We start from the raw sequence: 18,651 nt of genomic DNA on the forward strand, positions 1-18,651 counted from the left end.
ACCCTGGTCTCAAGTGTCCAACCTCCAGAACTGTAAGAAATGCATTTCTGTTATCTAAGCAGCCCAGTCGATGGTGTTTGCTATGGCAGTTTGAGCTGACCAATGCAACCCTAAATATCTTCTGATTTCTCTTAAGAAAAAGAAGAAAGTCCTCCACATGGCCTGTGAGGCTCTGTGCGTCCTGGCCTCCAATTATTTCTCCAGCCTGATTAGAGGCCATTTTTGTCCGGAACCCTTCCTGACACACAAGGTGAGTTCGCACCCACCTGTTGTTTTCTCTCCCAACCCTGTGAACTCCAGAACAGTGCTTTTCAAATTTTAATGTGCATGCAAATCCCCTAGGGATCTTGTTAAAATGCAGGTCCCATATCACTAGTTCCTGGGTGGATACTGCAATTCTGCTTTTCTAACAAGCTCCCGGGTGATGTTGATATTGCCTGTCCATGCACCACTCTTCGAGTAGCAAAAGCTTACACGATGTGGCTGTTCATTTCATAGTAAACTTACTTCAGTATGTGGTTGTATGTTACACTGGGTTAATTATTTACTAAAGGTCTACCTTCCCAACCAACTTGTTAGTGCCAGAAGTCCCCATTGTCTCACCAGCATGTACCTGGCACATGAAGGAAGATACCCAGTGATAAGGATTTCAGAAGTTTTTACACCAATATAAACTCATCTTTGAACTTCACTTTGCAATGAACTTTCTGAAATACCCTTGTATCTTAAATGAATGAATTGACTGATGCAATGTATCCACAGATCCAAACTAAATTTGTTTTTTGCTCCTTCTCATTTTCCTGTTCCTTTCCTTGTTTTGGTGACTCAAGATAGATTCCTCAAAATTATAGAGACTCTAGAATGAAGCTTAATCTTCATTGAGGTCATATTGTGCCAAGAAAAGGATAAGAAACCAAACATAGAATGAGTATCAAAAATATGATTGATTAGGTTCAAGGTAAAGATGATAGTCTGAGGAAAGGGGGAAAAAAGACACATTTGGATTTGCCCAATGGAAGTTTTAATCTACAGGTTGATTAATTAGAGTTACAAAAAAATTACTCTTGACCTCTTCACTTAAATATACCAGAAATAACTCATTTTAGTGTCAAGCTAAAATAATTTGTTATTGTTATTTCTGTTATGTTTGTCACTTCAGTGAATGGATCCGGCATGGTTGATGCCTATCTCTCTCTAATCCCCAACATTCCATATCCTGTCATTTTCTATCTGTTGAATATATCACTTCTCTCCCTCATCACTGCTGTATCCCTAGTTCAAGTCCACATCACCTTTGGTCCCTTCCTCCCCTCTCTGACTCCAATCTAGTCCTTAACTTCCCTCTGAATTTGCCACATCTCAGTCAAACGAATCCTTTAAAAACAAATCTTACACTACCATTACCTGCATATTTCCATTATCTTTTGGATAAATCCCCTGCGTGGTTTCCCACTTGGTATCACTATTCCTCTTGAACTCCCCTCCCTCCTACTTTGCACCTAGTATTAATAAACTAATTTTAGTCTCTGGAATGTGTCATGTCTTTTCTGATTTAGAACCTGGATTCCTTCTACATCAAACATTTTCTATTCCTTCCATGCCCATCTAGCATCTTTCCATCTAGCAATACTCAGTGTACCCACCACCTGCTGCAGGAAGCCTTCTCTGACCTCGTGACATCCTCAGCATCTTCACATTTGGCTCACTGTAGCAATTATCACAGTATAGCGCAAATATATCTTGCTTGTTTATGCACCTCACTAACCCCTGTGAGAAAAGTGACTGTCTTTCTCCATTAGTTTATTCTCGGCACATGCAGTTGTATAATAGCAGACACTTAGTAAAGGGTTAAATGGATGAATTGGAAAATGTTTCTAGTAATAATGTGGCAAAGACAGGGCTCAAGCAAAAAATGAATAGGGGAGCCTTAGAGACAGTGGATCTAGTCTGTCTATTTCTGAGGCTCTCCTGGTCTATTGAGCTAGAGAAGGGTAAGGAGAAATAATATGAAAGTTAAAAGGTACTATGGAGTTATTAAATCATCTTCTCTGTTGGGTATACCAAGGTTCATAAGCTAAACAGCAAGGAAAAAAGTAACCTTTGATGATGTTTAAAATGCTGGTGATTTCCAGAGAAACAAAGTCTTCCTTTGAGTGGAACAAGAGAGTTATCTTAGAACAGATAGGAGTGTCTGACTTAACAGAAGAGATGGCTAGAAAAGAGTAGTTGTTTGTAGGAAGGAAAAAACAAGACAGGAAGGCAAGTTGAAGGTGGGCCTGGTCAGTGACCATTAAATTTTAGGGCTCATTTCCCTCTCAATATAGTTTTAGTCCTTAGTATATTCTGATTTTAGTCCTTTACCATATACTGTTGCTCCATTTAGTCACTTAGTATATAATATTTTTTATTCCCCCTCTAGCTGTTTCACATATAAATCAGATCACAAGGCCCTCATGAGTAGAGACCAAGTATTAAAGTCTTTTTGTGTCCTCTACAATGCCTAACATGGAGTAGTGCTGAATTAATTTTGGTAGATTGATTTCTATTTATGATCCTGGAGAAAATTTATGTACTTTAGAAGAGATTGACATTATTTTAAGTGTGTGGGCTGAAACTAGCAGGAAACATAAAACTGGTTTTATAATTGTCAGAAAAAGTTCTAACGTCTTCTATTGAGTTTATCACAAGAAATATTAACTGCTTTGAAAATTTTCTCTGATGAAAATTAGGACTAACATTTTCTGGGTTAAGGAAAACAGAATGAAATAAATTGTGTACATCATGTAAATTAAATAATGTCTGAGAAGTCCTTAGCATAGAACACAGTGCCTGTAGCTATGTCCATTACTGCTAGTATTGTCATCATAAACATCATCAGCTTTCTTGGTTCTACAATTCTAGTGAGATTTCACTGAAGAGTAATTATTACATGTCAAAAAAGTGGTAATGAACCAAGGTAGATGTATCCAAACTTTCTTCAGTCATGGTGATCTTGATGTTCAGTAATTTTTTTCACTGACCTCCTGGGCCAAAAGATTACCTGGTTGTTCTACTTATTAAATATTTACCTGAAAACAACTTAGTTTTCATGTTTTAACAACTTTGTAGCTATTTGAAACTTTATACAAAGTATTTGAATAAAAAAAGCAATCTTTTTGTTTGATTTTTGACTCCAATCGGTTATTAATGGATTTGCATGCCTACTGGGCACTGCACAGAGTTCCCAAAGCCTGGAATCGGATTGGAAACACTATTCTCACTTCCGGTTTCACAGTGATTTTCGCATAGTACTTTCTTTTCATCTTTATAACTGTCAAAAATCCGTATTTCAAAGATATCGAATGCCACAAAGTAGTGCCACTTGATTCCAATATAGAAATTTTGAATTACCTTGAGCTAGTAGTGTACACAGAGCCTGCAGATGTCGAGTTACCGTTTCTCTTGGGACTATAGACTATCCCATGCAATCCCTGTGTGTTCATTACAGCTTCCAGGGCACTGGACAGCTTGGTCTGCAACCATCACACTGAAAAAGGCTCCCCCCAGGTTGGCCACAGCAACTTTCTCATTGTTTTGCTTGTGTGATAGTTGCATCATCTCTTCCAGTCGCAGGCCTGGGGCATTTGAATTTGCAGAGAAGAGGTCAGATCAGAGATTCCTGGACGTGTCCATCCTTGGAGCTGAGCTCATTGGAAGCCTCCAAGAAGCAGGTGACACGGATGCCTCTGCAGAGCTGCAGTGGCCCGTGAGGCAGCAAGGTGAGTGTTGATCCTGCCAGCTGCTGAGGACTTGCCAATGACCTTTAGAAATGGCGACGTGTACAAATGAGTGCAAAGAGAAAGCCACAGTGAGTATTTGTCCTGTCACTGTTCTTCAACAGGACCACAACACATCTTTTCTGCTCATTCCTGCTGCTCTCCTGAGGATTGGGGAACCACATGCATGCCTCATGTTTCCCGCTGTGCTCCCCAGAGTGAGTGTCCCCATCACAGCTCACCTCTGTGAGTGTTCCCAGACCATGGTCCCTGCATCCTTATGTCAAAGTGGTGTTTCTGACAGAGAAGGGACACTCCCAGCCTGAAACTCTCCAGACGGATGGCACGATATCCTCCCCTCCCCCGTTAGATGACTTGAAAGATTTTTCCATCCATTGCCTTTTGGTCAACTTCTGACTGAGAATCAAGCAAACAGGGTCCTTTAGCAATGAGCTGGAGGAGACTCGTCTTGCTGTACTTCTTGCCTTTCTACAGCATTCTCCACGTCTGTTTCTTTAATGGGAACGTAAGCACCCCCAAGGCAGAGGTGTTCCTGGTTTGCTTGCTGGCATATTAGAGCACCTGACTCGTGGGGCTGGCAGTAAATCTGTGTTATATCAACGAGTACAGTTTGGGAGGACCAAAATACGGCACAAGATGAGGAGGAAATTGTATTTGGGACACAGGGCATGCATCAAAGCTGGAGCAGCATTGCCTAAGGATCCTCTTAGGGCCGTTAGAGCCAAGTGTTCCGAAACCACGGAAGAGTCAAGAAGCCAACACCGCAGTTTGAGAGGGCGGTGTGGGTGTCATCAGAAAGTGGGTGCTGCTGCAGAGTTGGAGTTTGGTGTTTTCTGGATGTTGGATGAATGCCTCAGCCCCCCTCCCCTACAGTTCTCTAATGGAATGTCAACCTTTTCTTCCACCGCGGGTTCAAAGTGGAAGGGTGCGCAAAGATCCTGGTGAGACTAATGGCCAAGCCTGTCAACTGGAGAAGACACTGTCATCTGCATGTGAGAATATGGACAGGTGCAGCAAATAGACAAGTGAGGCATATGTGAAATCACAGCTGTGATGACCAACTTGCATTTACAAAATCCGTGCAACTGAGTTGGACTTACTACAGTGTAATGCACCGTGAAGAGAGACATCAGTGCTCCCACTGCCATCTCCATCTCTCTGTTTCCTCCAGGGTTGCTGCCCTACCAAGGTCTGCTTTGTCCCTCAACTGATTAAGAGTTGCCCACTATAATACATTGGTCCTGATTTTATATCTTCATGATAGAAGGGCAGTTGAAACCTGACCCCACAGAATTCTGGTATTTCCCAGTGACCCCCAAAGTGAAACCTACGCACCCTCATCTCAAAGTGTCCCTGAAGGAAAGGAATCGTAGCTGGGGCAGTTGGGGAACTGTACAACCGCGTTTTTACTGGACAGCTCAGAGCTTTGATTGTGGGAGCGTGTACTGTGAATCTCCCAGAGGAGATAGGTATATTGTCCACTGTGTTTGAGGATTTATTCTATCCCAGACACTTTTACTCAAAACACACCTCACTAGGATGGTATGACGGTGGGAGAGACATTCTGGGAAACACTGGCCCAAATAAATGTGTATTTTTCTTTGCTGCTCATTGGGCCATGTCCATATCTGCTTACCCCATTCAACTCACCACCTTTGGTTCGATGCTCTGTTTTCTCACGTTAACAAGCTACTCAGCTTTGCCATTAGCTTGTGAGGCATCTGCCACGTCTCCATGCTACATTCTCTTCATAGCTCACTGTTAGGAAACTGGCGCAGTTTTAGCCAGGTGGCCGCAAGGCCCAGCTACCTGAGCCAGGCTCCACCCCCATCCTAATGGGATTCGCTGCTCCTGCTTCCCTGCCTGCCCTCCGGTGAAGTTTTAAAAGGGCCTGTTCCTGAACACGTGCTCTCTTCGCTCTTCTCTCCTGCGCTCTCTTGGTTCCTCTCTCTTGGCTCCTCTCATCTCTCTTCTCTCCTTGCTAGCTCCTCTCCTCTCTATTTCTCTCTTATTTTCTCTTTTCCCTTCGCCGCCCCTTCACTCCGGTCTGTTGGGTGTTCCCCAAAAAACCCTTTCCCTTACTCCAGTGTTCGGTGAGTTTTGCGATGGCTAACATTAATATATAACACTCACAATCAGGGTTACCCTGGAAGTCTCTGTGGCTCCAGTATATGCCAGCCTGATCCAGTCTTCTTGGTCCTCCTCACCAAATCTTGGCAACTATTTGCCCAGGATTTTCTGGCCAGCAGAGGGCTCCTAGGGGCTGTATAGTGACCTCTGAGCATAACTACCCTTCCAAATCTTTACCCCGACTAAATTCTGTGTTCCACCAAAAACATCAGTTCCTGAAAAATGTGTTACTCATCTCTTTCCTCTACCAAATGCTGCTCATGACAGTGCTTCTGGGAAGCTCGCGTAGTTACAGGGACACGGACAGACAACTCATTTGTTAAACATTCACACAACTCCTGTGACTCAAGAACAGCACCATGAAATGCATGATGTGTTGCCACCCCAGAGGGACAGATGAGAACACGTAGCCAGCCATCCAGCTGACCACGGCAAAGCCACGCAGCTCAGGGGTGGTACGCACCGTCCACCCCTGCAGGCTGGCTTCAGAGTCCATGTTCTTGACCATGACACTTTTCTGACTTTAAATATAACTTGCAAGTTTCATGGTAAATTAGAAAGTGTTCACGGTTAATAAGAAACTCAAAATTAAAAAGGAAGAGGAGGACATGGTGAGGGGAAGTTGGCAGTCAGGTAGAATCGGGGGTGCATAGCCAGGACGGACCTTGAGGAGAAACTGCGCTTGCACAGAGAGATGTGTGGCAATGAGGGAGCATGTGTGAGGTCGCAGCAGAAGACACAGGCCCCTGGAGCAATCAAAGAGTCACATCTGAGAGAGGGACTCCGCGTTCCACTGCTCTGGCTCCAGCTTGCCACCAGTGCCAACCCTTGTTCTGTCTTTCAGCTTGGTGGTGCAGAGCTCTGTGCTCATGTCAGAATCTGTCCCTCAGGGCCCTAACGTGGTGGCGTCTGTCTCTCCTCCTCACCCAGGACTCCCTCGCCGCCTTCTGTCAACAACCACCAGCTTGCAGCTCTTCGTCTTTCGCTTCTAGAAAGTTCCATCTCCTTTGTTCACTCAATTCAGAATGCTGCTTTTCAGGTTGATTCATTAAAATATCTCATCTTGATATCCACTTAGATCCCAGTACATATTCTTGACACATTAATTTACATAAAATGTTCTGAGTGTCCTTTCAAGGGTGTCTGTTATGTTTTCTGGTAAAATTTGTGTCTTTATTTTAAAAGTGACTTGTGCACAGAGCAAGCATCTGGCTTTGCTTTATCTGCTGCGGAAGCGGGCTCGTGCCATGGATATGTTCTTTACCAGAAATGGGCAATGGTTTCGTCTTCCAGCTGGATTAGAGAGGAAAAACCAGGTTCACCTTGGCAACAGCATTCTGACATCATTTTGCTCTTGTGTCACTGCGTTCTTTTCTCTCAAATCTCAAACGATAGCTTTATAGATCTCTGCATCTAAAAGGCTTAATGAAAAAGAGAGAAATAGACACATTTAAATATTCACTGAGTCATTCTCATCTGGAGCTCTGTTCGCAGGTCCCTTTTTCTACAGCAAAACAAAATGGGAATTGTTCGTTTGCTACTTACTCCAATTTTTGCTATAGCTTTGCCTGCACTCTGGGGTCTCCTGAGCGGAAGAGCCCACGCGCTTCCTCTGAGCCTCCAATGCTCGGGGCTGCCAGCCACTCCGGCAAGCCTGATCATTTACAAATGATTTTATTTTTGCAAAGCACTCCAACCCGGAGACCATTCCGGTGAGATTACAATCACGGATCTGAGGGCTGAAAGACATCTTCCTCTTCACGCAGGTTCTAGCTGCTTCTCAGGAAGCAAGGAAACAGACAGCTGCACAGTATTTGGCGTTTATGAAAGACAGAAAAGATTGTAACTCCCTGGAAGTTTGTGGCCTCTCAAAATTTCAGTGAGGATTCTCACAGGGTGTCAGATCACCCACCAGATGTTAGGTGCCTTTTCCATCCATGTCTTCCACGCCTCCCTTCATCTCCTCCATACTTGAAAATTCCAGACACCCAAGTCCTCGGGTCACAGCAGCCAGAGAGAGCCCCTTCACGCACCAGGAATTGGACCAGGCCTGGTTCACCCACGAGATTCAGTATTGGCGCTGGCCTTTCACTAAGTAACGTTTAAAAAGGCAGAGTTGTGTAGAATCGTTTAAGTTGTGTTTCTTTAGAGTTCCAAACATTTGTACATGTTGACAGAAGCAAATGCACTGTCAATGAATAGAAAACTATCCCCACACATATTCTGTTTTGGCAAAACGAGGCTCTCGGCTTTCAAAACCACAAGTTCTGCTGGAAAACAAAGCCGTCCTTTATACGCTTTCATCACACGTTACCCGTCAGTTCCAGAAGTCATTTGCAAAGTTCTCAGTTTGCTGGGTCCCTGACTGAGAAACACAGATGATATTTTTAATCTACTTGAATCTTAAAGCTATTTTTAACATAATCAAGCATTTGTAACTTTGCTTTACAGACACATATTTGAGTTATATAACATCATTGAGCTAATAGTTTTGGACTATATTTTAAAAATCCTCCTAATCTCAGATTTTACATTTCAATGTAATGAGGATATTTTCTGTGGTTAGAAATTCATATCTTTCTTTTAAAGGATTTTTTAGAAATAAAATTAGCCAAACAAGATTGCCAAAATGATAGAAAACTGTAAGCTTTACCAAATGGGCAATTAGTACACATTTTTCACACTGAATCAACTAACAAGTATGTATTTCTTTAATTAGACTTTCTGACACCAAATAAGGATTCTATCATTGTTCTCAACGGAGACAAAAGGGCTGCCTAATTTATCTTTATGTCTTCATTATTGGAAAGATTATTATTAAGCATTCATTTTGCACTCTCTCTTGAAAAGCACTTTGCAATAATTTATCACTTCTTCCTTGCTCCGACTGGGAGGTCACTCTCTTTACCTTCATTTTACAAGTGGGGAAACTGAGGCACAGCAGGTTGAGCACTGACTCCTAGGTCTCTAGGAGCTTGGTGGCTGGGTGGGTGCCTTGGAACCCTCGGGCCCCCTGAGGGTGCCATGCTCAGGACCTGTTGTCTAATCGGAAACTCCAGCAAGGGCTCGTGCTCAACTGACAAGTCTGGGTTGGAGTTACTGGGTGCATTTCCGGTGGATCGGTGGGTTCTCCTGTTTGTATAGAGGAAAATAATAAGGAGTGAGACTGTGTTGGAAGCACAGAACTAGAGAGAACTTCCTGAAATACTTTAACGGAAACACAGAAACTTAATTTAAAAATATTAAGATTTTTTTTATCCATATCATATCTTTATGGGATATTTAATTTATTTCGTGTGTGTGTGTGTGTATGTGTGTTGTTTCTGTGTGGTTTTTTTTTTCCAGTTGAATTCTTAGCTTGATTCTTTTTTTCTTGCCCCTAACTTTAAGAACTCCACTTAATGGAAAAACTAGTTATAGTTTGACCAAAATCAAACAAACAAACAAACAAAACACCACTCTGGAAAGACCCAGTCTCAGTTGACTTCATTGCTGAGGTTAATGTCCGGGGCCACGGACATCGTTGCGTGGCCCTGGGGGCTGTGCACGGCAAATCTCCAAGACCTAATTCAGACACTAATTGTCATTCTACAGTTGCCACTGCAGTACACCCTTGAAGTTGCGCAGTACACAGCCTGCTCAACAATACACATCTGACCAGTTAACATCTTCAGATGAAACTTGGGGTGGGTGGAAACTGTTAGAGGGTTGCCACAGGGTTACCGTGTATGCATAACCTTCATGCTTCTCCTCTGACTCTTCTCTGTTTCTCTTTATTCGCTCAAATCTTTCTCAATGTGTCTGCGGCTGCGGTTCCTCTACACTCCCCCTAATAGCGTAAGGGATAGTCATTAGGGTTTCTGTGCTCCAGGAGACTGATGAGATAAGCCCATGAATCAGCCTTTCTTTAGAGTCCCAGGAACAATCCAGTCGCATTGTGCAATTGGGGCCACTCCACAGCTTCTGCAAAAGCCTCGACCTCCAGCTCCTACTAGGGAGCTAACACATGGTGCCCCAGTCCCTAATTCACAGAAATAACCACAGTCATCGCATCTTGCATTTATTACCTGGTACCACCCACACCAAGACATTCTCATAGTTTTTCCTGTTAAATACTGGTCGCGCAAGATATCTTGGAAAACCTTGCCCACTTGGGGCTTCATATTACGCATTAGCATATTAAAGGCTCTGATAAGTCCTGCAAGAAATAAATGCTCCATTCTGTTTCCCCCCAAACTTTTATTTTTTATTTGGTATCTCCTATTAATATAAAAAATTCTCATTTGGAAATGCAAACACACAGAAAAAAACAAGGTCAACAAACAATAAAAATAATTCTTTATGTGATTCAAAGGTATTTCCTGACTTGACTTCACTGTCTTGATTAGCTAGTATCCAACATAGTTTGTGCAACTGACCATTTGCGGGATTTAATGAACCCTTTAGCTGTATAATGAATTGAGCTTCATAACAGCCTGCCAGCAAGGAGGAGAACAGGGGGACCCTAGGTTCTGGGGAGGAGGTGGTAAGTAGAGGGACAGGAGACACAGAAGCATGACAGAGGGCACTTGCACTCAAAGGGCAAGCTGACCTTGATTTATTAAATCCATTTTACATATGGAGAAGCCAAAGCTTAAACAAACAGCTCGTGCAAGGTCACACTACTAGTTTGGTGCACAGCTTTAACTTGACCCCAGTTTGCTGCCCCAAGCCTTGTATTTTCCCATGCTCTCTCCCTTTCATTGCACTTAGCATAATATTACCAGATAAGATTAGATCATTATTATTGCCATTGAAGAGACATCATGGTGTAGTGATTGTATAGGCTCCAATCAGAACTCAGGTTCAAGTCCCACCCCTGCCACTGTTAGCTTGTGACTTTGCACAAGTCCTAGGAATCTCTATCTGCCATCTCTCTCTCTCCTCATAGGAGTTGGTGCTCAGAAAATAATAAATACTTAATAAATGTTGCCAGTTGTTTTTATTACTACGATTCATAGCTTAATTCTCACAGTTTACAAGTTTTCACAGCCCAGGCTGGGTTATTAACTGTCAGGAGCTACTGGAATGAAATAAAATATAAAACATAACTCACCACCCCCCTTCCACTCCCGTAAAACTGAAGGAGGGCCAAGAGATCTTAATAAATAAATGAAAATGAATCACAAACTTATCGTCCAGACTGTTTGATAACCTCAACCACTGTGTGGTGAAAGAAGAGGGACAGACTTGGACATGGAAGTCGAACACAGAGAGCATGCAGTGGCCTGCGTTCTGAGGCTCTGAGCTCCATAAAGCACCATTCAGATGCAGGGGGAATTTTGCTGGGTCAAATGCTTTCTTGCTGATTCATTATCAAGGATACAACTGATAGAGACAAAAGGGATATTTAGCGGCAGCTACAGCCTGTCGCTAGCTACTCATTGGCCATTATATTGATTGACTTAATAGCTTTGATCCGTCATCTCAGAAATAACTGCAGGTTGTTGTTGCTTTTGGTTTTTCATAACAATGAAGCTATTAATACTTTCCTGATGAGGTAGACTGAACATTTCACATGGGTTAGAAAACAAGGAGAAATGAACGGAAAATGTTTTTCAGTATTTCCAATATTTCTCCCTTTGCGTTCTTTTAACAAACTTGATTAAATCTGAAATTAGAATTTAACATTGGCAGCATATTTAATGTGTCAATACATTCTGATGATACATTGCTGCTGCATAGGGTTGCATTTTGTGTTCTATCTGGGTCAGCTATTAAAATCAACAACATTAATGAGCTTTATTAAATCATCTTAGTAAAAGCTCCACTGTCTTAACTGTTTACTTAATTCCATCTCCAACAAAAACAGCTGTCACCTTCTGACAGATTTTATTCTGAATGAGAGCTTTCTTCTTACAAGGAAAAAAAAGTAGATGTAAATTAGATCCCAACAAAACTGCCACATTTTGAGTCTTTTTAAAGGCTATTCTGCTGTGAAATGCAAGACTTACAGATTCCTACTTACTGTGGGGCAGGAGCATCAGTGTTGGGAGGAAGTTGGAGAGGAAGGGAGGCTGTGAGGTTATGTACAGTCTGTTACTTACATGGACTCCGTTCTGTGCGGAATGTGGCTCCATGGGTACCACGGAGTTACTCTGTGGACATCCGCACTGACCGGGGTCTGGGAGGGCAGGCAGGACCTGAGGGTGTTTGCTGAGTCGGGCTGGAAAGGGTTGTCCTGTGGCCTGCTTCCTACTCCTGAAGAATAAAAAGTTTCCTAAACAAGTTGATACACCATTGAACCTCTACGTAACTAGATGGTTTTTGATCATTCCACAGAAAGTGTAATTTATTTCTTCCTTAAACAGTAAATTTAAACAGTTTATGCAAATCAACCTTTCCACACTCACACAATAAACTCTATATGTTCAAGAAAATAAAGCTAGGAGATTCATATCTTGGCATTACTTAGCTTGAGTTGCTTAGATGTATTTAGATTTAAAAACTGTTTTCAATGGATTATGTAGATTCTTTGAAACAGATATCTTTTATTTTCAAATTTTAAAAATAATTTATTATTTTTCTTTTTTATTAGGAAAGCAGAGGGAGGGAGGGGGAGAGAGAGAGAGAGAGAGAGAGAGAGAGAGAGAGAGAGAGAGAGAGAGATTGAGAGAAAGAGAGATTCCATCCACTGGTTCACTCCCCAAATGACTGCAACAGCCAGGGCTGATCTCCCATGTTGGTGGCAGAGCTGTCACCTGTGGACCCACGGAGTGTACATTAACAGGAAGCTGCACTTGCAACAGAGCCAGGATGGAAACCCAGACACTCTCATAAGGGATGCTGGTTTCCCAGGTGGCTTCTCAATCGCTGTGGCAAGCTTCTGCCCCAAACATTTTACTTTAAGTAACCCTTTTGCTCAGACATTTCGTAACTGGCCAAGGCTCGACGCAAGAGCAGACCTTCAGGTCTCTGCAGAAAAGTTCCAGGGCCCTGTAACAAACCTTGCCCCTCACCTCTCCTGCGCTCCTTCATGTCAAAGCAGGACTTTGTGCGTTCGGAAGCCGACCTTGCATCCTGGGCTACAGGAGAGGTTCACACACACGGCAGTCGTCTCCCAGAAAGGGCACCTGTGTCACTGATGCCAAAGGCCTGGGTGAATCAGAGCCTCAGACGCACAGCTGGAATCCAGAAGGTAGCCCTGGGTGGGAGAGGGAGCTCTTTTGTAGTGCGCTCTGAAGTCTGATATTGTGGTGCATCCACTTTTCTTCAACTTGCTCTGGACTATTTTCTCTGTTTGGGGGTCTTTTGTAGTTCCATATGAATCTTACCATTTTTTTTTCTGTAAAGAATGTCATTGTTATTTTGATAAGGGTTGCATTGAATCTGTGGAACACTTTCGGTAGTATGGGCATTTTAACAATTCTTCTGATCCATGAACGTGAATGTCTTTATTTTTGTGCATGTCCTCTTTAATTGCTCTCATCAATGTCTTATAATTTTCACTGTAGATATCTTTCACCTCCTCAGTTAAATATATTCCTAACTCTTTTGGGTAACTATTTTAAATGACATTGCTTTCTTGATTTATTTCCCAGCTAGTCTGTTATTAGTATGTAGAAATGCCACTGTTGGAAAGAACGGGGCCATCAAAGAAGGAGGTACCTTTCTCTGAAGGGAGGAGAGAACTTCCACTTTGACTATGACCCTGTCTGAATAAGATTGAAGTCGGCGAACTCAAAAGGCTTCCATAGCCTTGGCAACTCATGACTAGAGCCTAGGGAGATTACTGAGTCACTGTGTACTTACTTCTCATGTGGGATCTGTCCTTAGTGTGTTGGCCAATGTGAAGTAATGCTATAACTAGTACTGAAACAGTATTTTACACTTTATGTTGTGTGTGGGTGCAAACTGATGAAATTTTTACTTAATATATACTGAATTGATCTTCTGTATATAAAGATAATTGAAAATGAATCTTGATGTGGGAATGGGAGAGGGAGCAGGAGATGGGAGGGGTGTGAGTGGGAGGGAAATTATGGGGGGGGAGCCATTGTAATCCATTACTGTACTTTGAAAATTTATATTTACTAAATAAAAAAAATGCCACTGTTTTTTTGTATGTTGGTTATGTATGCTGCAACTTTACTGAATTTCTTAGCAGTTTCAATAACTTTGTAATTTTTTTTAGTTTTTTCTATATATAACTCATGTTTTCTACAACCAAGGATAATTTGACATCTTTCTTTCCAATTTGGGTGCCCTTTATTTCTTCTTCTTGCCCAATTGCTCTGGCTGGGGTTTCCTGTCCTGTGTTGAACAGAAGTGATAAGAGTGAGCACCCTTGTATTGTTCTAGACATTAGAGGAAAATATTCCAACTTTTCCTTGTCCAGTAGGAAGCTAGGTGTTGGTTTGTCAAATGGTACTTTTATTATGTTGAGGTATGTTCCTTCTATACGTCATTTTATCACAAAGGGATATTGGAAAAAATAATGAGCTAAACCTTAGAAGTTTTATGTTTCTTTTCCTTGTTTATTTTCCTTGTTTGTTCACTTATTCATTCACATACTCATTCACTTTCTTGCTGGTTGATTCATGCCTACATTGATTCATTACTCATTCAATTTAACAGAAATTGTATTTAATAATAACTACGTGCCAAGTAGTATTTTAGGTATTGAGGATCAACTAAAGAATGAAACAGATACATGTACATGCTCTCATGGAGAAGGTAGAGATTGATAATTAACTAACTAGGTTCATTAATCAGACTGCATTTATAAAAATAAAAGTTATGTAGAGTGGCAAGGCAGAGAAAAGGGAAACATAATGCTAGGCCAGGCAGTGGTTCCCACGGTCATTCCATTGGTGTGGATTGGAGGGAATCCATGGAGAGCTGCACCAGTAATATTATATTTGGTCAAACACTAAAAGGAAGCAAGCCCTTGAGATACCTGGCGACACCAGGATCTGTTTCCACATTAGTGCACTTAGGAGGGTTTAGTATGGGCACTGGCAACATTCTGCTGACTCCCAGAAATGTCTTCTGCAAAGGGATTTTTTCTGGCTTCCCTATTTGCAAGTGGCCCATATTGTGAATAACTGCCAGGCTCTGATTCCTGGTTGAAGCATCCCTTCCTGTAACTTTCCCAGCTTTAGCATAGATCCTACAGGCAAACCCTTCTGGTCTGCGCACTTACTTGAGCTATGGCACTTCTCCATACAGGAGGGATGAGAAGATCCACGGTGGAAGGGAAGTGGAGAAGGAAGAGAGGCACACTGCTGCAAGAAGAGCTACAGGGGGTCTACATCAGACGGTTCTTTGACAGTGCTCAGGATCTGCTGGCTCTGACAGACAGCGCATCATCATCATCCGGTCCTGGGCCTAGCCCCCCAGCCGTGTCCGTGTCTCCTCTGAGTGCAGAGTGCCAGGTTGCTTTGCTTTGGGTAACAGTTCATCTTCACAGTCAAGAGTACTTCCTGTAGTCTCCTTCCTGCATTCTGCAGTTTAACCTTTCGGTGTGCTTGCTGCACACCTGGGTCACAGGGGAGGTTTTGTGAAGCTGTTTTCTCTCTCAAAACCTAATGGGCCAGCGCCATGGCTCACTAGGTTAATCCTCCGCCTGCAGCGCCGGCACCCTGGGTTCTAGTCCTAGTTGGGGCACCGGATTCTGTCCCGGTTGCTCCTTTTCCAGTCCAGCTCTCTGCTGTGGCCCGGGAAGGCAGTGGAGGATGGCCCAAGTGCTTGGGCCCTGCACCCGCATGGGAGACCGGGAGGAAGCACCTGGCTCCTGGCTTCGGGTCGGCCATTAGGGGAGTGAACCCACAGAAGGAAGTCCTTTCTCTCTGTCTCTCTCTCACTGTCTATAACTCTCTCTGACTCTCTCTCTCTCACTAACTCTGCCTGGCAAAACAAACAAACAAACAAGAAACCCCTAAGATAATGGTAATCACTTCTTTTATTTATTAACACGTGTGTTTTAAACTTTGCAGTGGGTGAAGAGTGGAACAGAAAACCATGGAGATAGAGTATCTTTTCAAAAGAATGGCAGTAATAGTAACATATTTGCTAAAATCTGAGTGATTCCAAGTGTGTTTGGACTGTTTTAAAGGCTTGGTTTACATGTGTTATCTCATGTAATTTTTACAGCCATAGAAGCTGGATACTTTACAATCATTCTGTTGATGGAGAGCTAGTTAATGGCAGGTCTGACATGAAAATCTCATTTTGGCACTGGAGCCCATACACACCATGTTAATGTTCTAGTGGCATAATTTTTTAAAAAACAGATTTAATTATTTATTTTGAAAGTCAGAGTTACATGACTCAATAGGCTAATCCTTTGCCTGTGGCGCCAGCACACCGGGTTCTAGTCCCAATCGGGGCGCTGGATTCTGTCTCGGTTGCTCGTCTTCCAGTCCAGCTCTCTGCTATGGCCCAGGAGGGAAGTAGAGGATGGCCCAAATCCTTGGACCCTGCACCTGCATGGGAGACCAGGAGAATCACCTGGCTCCTGGCTTCAGATTAGCGCAGTGTGCTGGCCGCAGCGGCCATCAGAGGGTGAACCAACGGTAAAGGAAGACCTCTCTCTCTCTGTCTCTCTCTCTCACTGTCCACTCTGCCTGTCAAAAAAAAAAAGTCAAAAGAAAGAGTTACAGAGAGGAGGAGGAGACACACACACACACACACACACACAGAGTCATCTATCTACTGGTTCACTCCCCAGTTGGCCCTTATGGCCAGGGCTGGACTGGGCTAAAGCCAGAAGACAGAAGCTTTATCAGGGTCCCCAACATGGGTGAGAGGGACCCTAACACTTGAATCATTTTCCACTGCTTTTCCCAGGCAGGGAGTTGGGTCAGAAGGGGAGCAGCCAGAACACAAACTGACGCTTATATGGGATGATGGTGTCGCAGGCAGCAGGTTTACCTGTTATGTCACAACGCCAGACCTTGGCACCATTTTTTAAAGTTAACCATCCTATGGAAAATTTTAACCCTAACATTGGTAGTGAGAAGAGTAGTATGAACCCTTATATATGCATCACCCAGTTTTAGTAATTATCACACAAGGCTAATTCCATTTCATTAATTTTTCCCAACATAATGTTATTTTGAAGTAAAGACAAGATGTCACATCACTTTATCGATAAACATTTCAGTCTTATTTGTAAAAGAGAAATTAAAAAACAATCATAATATTGGTACTACATATAAAAATATTAACAATAATTTGTTTGAAGCCTCCAATTTAAAAGACATAGCCTCGGCCGGCGCTGTGGCTCAATAGGATAATCCTCCGCCTTGTGGTGCTGGCACACCGGGTTCTAGTTCCGGTCAGGGTGCCGGATTCTGTCCCGGTTGCCCCTCTTCCAAGCCAGCTCTCTGCTATGGCCCGAGAGTGCAGTGGAGGATGGCCCAAGTGCTTGGGCCCTGCACTCCATGGGAGACCAGGAGAAGCACCTGGCTCCTGCCATCAGATCAGCGTGGTGCGCCGGCCGCATCGCGCCAGCCGTGGTGGCCATTGGAGGGTGAACCAACGGCAAAAAGGAAGACCTTTCTCTCTGTCTCTCTCTCTTACTGTCCACTCTGCCTGTCCAAAAAAAAAAAAAAAAAAAAAAAAAAAAGAAGAAGACATAGCCTCAAGCTGTGATTTAACTACAAGACCATAATCTTATAGGTGTAATGTGATTTGGTACATATGAAGAATGGACTCTACCAACTCACATATCACATCATTTGTATTCCAGCATTAGCACTTAAATGGCGTTTGATCAGATGAGACTATTTTGCATGAAGTGCTTAGGCTCATATAGTTCTCCATGGCACAGCAGGAAGCAATTGGACTTGGAAAGTTTAAGCTTTGACTCCTATGCCTAAGTAGATCACTCAGCTTCCTATGCAAGTATATACAAAAAAGAATTCAAGTAATCAGGAATTTATAATTCAGAATTTTCTAATTCTAGCACCTTTTGAATTTTATAACCCCCAACTGATTTTACTTAATAAATAAATAAATTTCCTTAGTGGACAAATGTTTCTTACTTTGAGAAAGAGTAGACTCATTGGTGTTAAAAGGAATAACAGAGAAAATGATTTCCAAAAGCTCCATTCCTCTCTGATGCACAATGTATTTAATATCTACCCTTCCACTGTCCACCAATCAATTTATCCATCCATCCAGTCATGTGCCTACCTCTGAATCTGGCAAGATGTGTGTCTGAAAGTGGTTTTTTAAATAATACATGAAAAGAAACTATTACTTTTTACAGAACTCAAGACGAAGTCAGGCAAGTGAAGTACAAGGCTGTAAGTATGATTGATTGGTTGTGTAAGGTGGGGGAAGAAGCAATCAGACACGAGACCTCGTGCATTTCTGAGGAGGAGGTGTTCTTTTGAAGTTGCACTTCTCCTCTTGTGGGCAGATGACTCTAACCCCCAGCCTCCTTTCACCAAATAGGAAGCATAGATCATTAAAAGCTCATCACTCAGGGACTTCAAGGAAGGGGTGGCTTTCGAAGAAAGTCTCTCTCTCTCTAGTCCATTAGCTTAATGAGTGAGAGAGGGGAAATAATTGCCTGGAGAGAAGAGAGTCTGAGGTCATCAGTAGAGGAAACAGGATAAGGATGGGTGATGAATGATGAACTTTCATAAACAGAGTTTCCAGGGAAGTAAGTATGTGCATCGTGTTGCAGGGCCTTGGGTGGAAGGTCAGTAGTCCAGGTTCTGCAAGGTGAGATTCAATTCACCTCTAAAGCAAC

This window comes from Oryctolagus cuniculus, chromosome 9, assembly GCF_051225735.1.
Source record: "Oryctolagus cuniculus isolate XC-2025 breed Fujian yellow rabbit chromosome 9, ASM5122573v1, whole genome shotgun sequence".
Lineage (NCBI taxonomy): Eukaryota > Metazoa > Chordata > Mammalia > Lagomorpha > Leporidae > Oryctolagus > Oryctolagus cuniculus.